Here is a 3,345-nt window from a genome sequence, read left to right on the forward strand (position 1 = left end):
TCTAGTTAAGTTCTAGTTCAGTTCTAGTTCAGTTCTAGTTCAGTTCTAGTTCAGTTCTAGTTCAGTTCTAGTTCAGTTCTAGTTCAGTTGTAGTTCAGTTCTAGTTCAATTCTATTTCAGTTCTAGTTGAGTTCTAGTTCAGTTCTAGTTCAGTTCAGTTCTAGTTCATTTCAAGTTCAGTTCTAGTTCAGTTCTAGTTCAGTTCTAGTTCAGTTCTAGTTCAGTTCTAGTTCAGTTCTAGTTCAGTTCTAGTTCAGTTCTAGTTCAGTTCTAGTTCAGTTCTAGTTCAGTTCTAGTTCAGTTCTAGTTCAGTTCTAGTTCAGTTCTAGTTCAGTTCTAGTTCAGTTCTAGTTCAGTTCTAGTTCAGTTCTAGTTCAGTTCTAGTTCAGTTCTAGTTCAGTTCTAGTTCAGTTCTAGTTCTAGTTCAGTTCTAGTTCAGTTCTAGTTCTGTTCTAGTATTAGTACAGCTTTACGCGAAAGCTTTTTGGGGTTTGAAAGGCATATTTAAGGGTTCTATAGTTGAAACGACTTTTTTCATTTAGTTAAAAGTCGACTTTTCGACTTTTTGCATTTTATGAAAACTCGATTTTTTGACTTTTCGACTTTTTTCATTTAATTAAAAGTCGACTTTTAGACTTTTCGACTATAAGTATTTTATAAATAGTCGACTTTTCAACTTTTTCCGACTCTTCGTCTTTTTTTGACTTTCCGACTTCTCGACTTATCCTTTTTTTGACTTATCCTTTTTCGACTTATCGACTTTCAGCCTTTTCGACTGTTATTAACAAAATCGACTTTTCTACTATTTTTTCATACGAAATAGTCGACTTCGACTTTTTGACTTTTTTCGACAAAAAGTCGATTGTTCGATTATTCGAAAGTCGATTTATAGAACCCTAGCACATTTGGCCTTGATATAATTTGTCAATTATTTTTATAGGCATGAGTTGCCGAATCTTGACTTCAAAATTCATTAAGAAGGCGCAGGTGAATAATAATGTTATAACAGCTCTACAAAAGCAAATAATATGATCACGAAGTGTTCCCCAATGGGCAAGCATCTCATGTGATCATGTGGTTTCTAAAACAGCAGAAACTAGGATAACTTGGTATGCATGGATATCATAATTCAAAAAATCACGACTTTGTATTACATAGTAAAAATATTACTTGAAAAATACTAAACTAAAATAGTGCATAAACCTAAAATAAATAAAAATATTAGCACTTTTAAAGTATTTAACATAATATGACAACATTTTGACAAAACATGTTAAAAAGTATAACAGTTTTGTAAATTTTTATTGTCAAGATAAATCTGTAATATGTTGACATAAAAAAAAACTAAAAAAAGGCATGACAAAATTTGTAATGTTAACAACATTTTTATGGGAATTTCACTAAGTCGGCAGAAGAGAAAAAACAATAAAAAATTCAAATGTGTTAAAGAAAATAAACCTATTAAAACATTTCCGTATGGAAGTGACAAAGACTATTTTACTGCATAATAAATCTTATTAAAAGTATGACGAAGAAAAAAAAAACAACACTAAAGTAGCTACCGAATCAGATGAAGAAGAGGCTTATATAGTTGAACATTTTTAACTTAAACAACTTTTGTGTAGATTGACAAAAGAAAGTTGTAAATTTAAATTTAAGATAGATCTCAGAGAAGGGATAATTTTATAGGCCAATTTTGTAAATCGGAATAAAAAAACATTTTGACCACCAACTTTGTTGTGAATGAGTTCATGTTTTCCAAAATTCTTTTAAAACTTTCTGTTGCGAAAATACCAAAAAATTTAATTAATATTTTGTTTCATGATCTGTTTGTATGATCTTTGACAAAATCACATACATTTCTTTTGATAGTTTCAAAACAGTTTTCGCATAATCAATCATGTTGACTGTAAATCCGCAAAAAAGAAATATCCATTGTTTTTTACATATAAAGTGCACTGAACTATTAAATAGTGCAGTAAAATGAAAAAAAAAGTGTTAAAAACACTTCATTTCTTTTCTTTTTAAATATTTATGACAGTTTATTTTTATTGTTGTCTATTTTATTTTTATAGTTTAATTAATTTCACTTTCAAATTATACGTGATTTGTAGACAAAATTGAATTTGAAATAAGAGCTTAACTAAGTATTTGTTTATGACTTACTCGTAATGTATTTAAAAAATAGATTAGACAAAATCTATGATTTGTTTTTGCTCAGTAATTTGTTAAGGTAAAATTGTTTATATAACATGGAAGTTTGAAGAAAAAACTGTAAATGTAATTGCTTTAAATGTATTTTAATTAATTAAAAGATGTTCTGCCTTATTCATAAACATTTATCAAAGGTTTAAAGAACAAATTTTGTATGAAAATTTAATTTATAAACCTTTGATAAAAGTTTATGAATAAGACCCGTAATGTTTAATGTAACTAAGAAAAGTGACTGTAATATCGCACAGTCTTTTTGCATAAACGGGATATCCATATCTGGTTAGATTGGATATTTGATGTGTTCAACAAGGTACTACGCTGGTCTACACGTTCGCTCATAACTAAGTAATGACCGACGAAACGGTCAGTGTCAAAAACTATTACCGAAGTAGTGATCGGCAGTGAGTGGATTTGTTCAATTTCTGTTTGAGTTCAGCTCTAGTTCAGTTCTAGTACAACTCAATTCTAGTTCAGTTCTATTTCAGTTCTAATTCAGTTCTAGTTCAGTTCTAATTCAGTTCTAGTTCAGTTCTAGTTCAGTTCTAGTTCAGTTCTAGTTCAGTTCTAGTTCAGTTCTAGTTCAGTTCTAGTTCAGTTCAAGTTCAGTTCTAGTTCAGTTCTAGTTCAGTTGTAGTTCAGTTCTAGTTCAATTCTAGTTCAATTCTAGTTAAGTTCTATTTCAGTTCTAGTTCAGTTCTAGTTCAGTTCTAATTCAGTTCTAATTCAGTTCTAATTCAGTTCTAATTCAGTTCTAGTTCAGTTCTAGTTCAGGCCTAGTTCTGTTCTAGTTCTGTTGCAGTTCTGATCTAGTTCTGTTCTAGGTCTAGTTCAGTTCTTGTTCTTAGTAGAGTTCCGTTCTAGTTCTGTTCTAGTTCTGTTCTAGTTCTGTTCTAGTTCTGTTCTAGTTCTGTTCTAGTTCTGTTCTAGTTCTGTTCTAGTTCTGTTCTAGTTCTGTTCTAGTTCTGTTCTAGTTCTGTTCTAAATCTGTTCTAGGTCTAGTTCAGTTCTTGTTCTTAGTAGAAATCCGTTCTAGTTCTGTTCTAGTTCTAGTTCTGTTCTAGTTCTGTTCTAGTTCTGTTCTAGTTCTGTTCTAGTTCTGTTCTAGTTCTGTTCTAGTTCTGTTCTAGTTCT

The 3,345-nt window shown here is 30.3% G+C and overlaps 1 protein-coding gene across 2 annotated transcripts in view; it reads left to right on the forward strand.

The window, feature by feature from the left end:
- LOC111679582 (guanine nucleotide exchange factor DBS-like) overlaps positions 1-3,345 on the forward strand; it is a 97,746-nt gene that overhangs the window by 53,969 nt on the left and 40,432 nt on the right. The window lies entirely within an intron of this gene.

Source organism: Lucilia cuprina, chromosome 6 (assembly GCF_022045245.1).
Source record: "Lucilia cuprina isolate Lc7/37 chromosome 6, ASM2204524v1, whole genome shotgun sequence".
Lineage (NCBI taxonomy): Eukaryota > Metazoa > Arthropoda > Insecta > Diptera > Calliphoridae > Lucilia > Lucilia cuprina.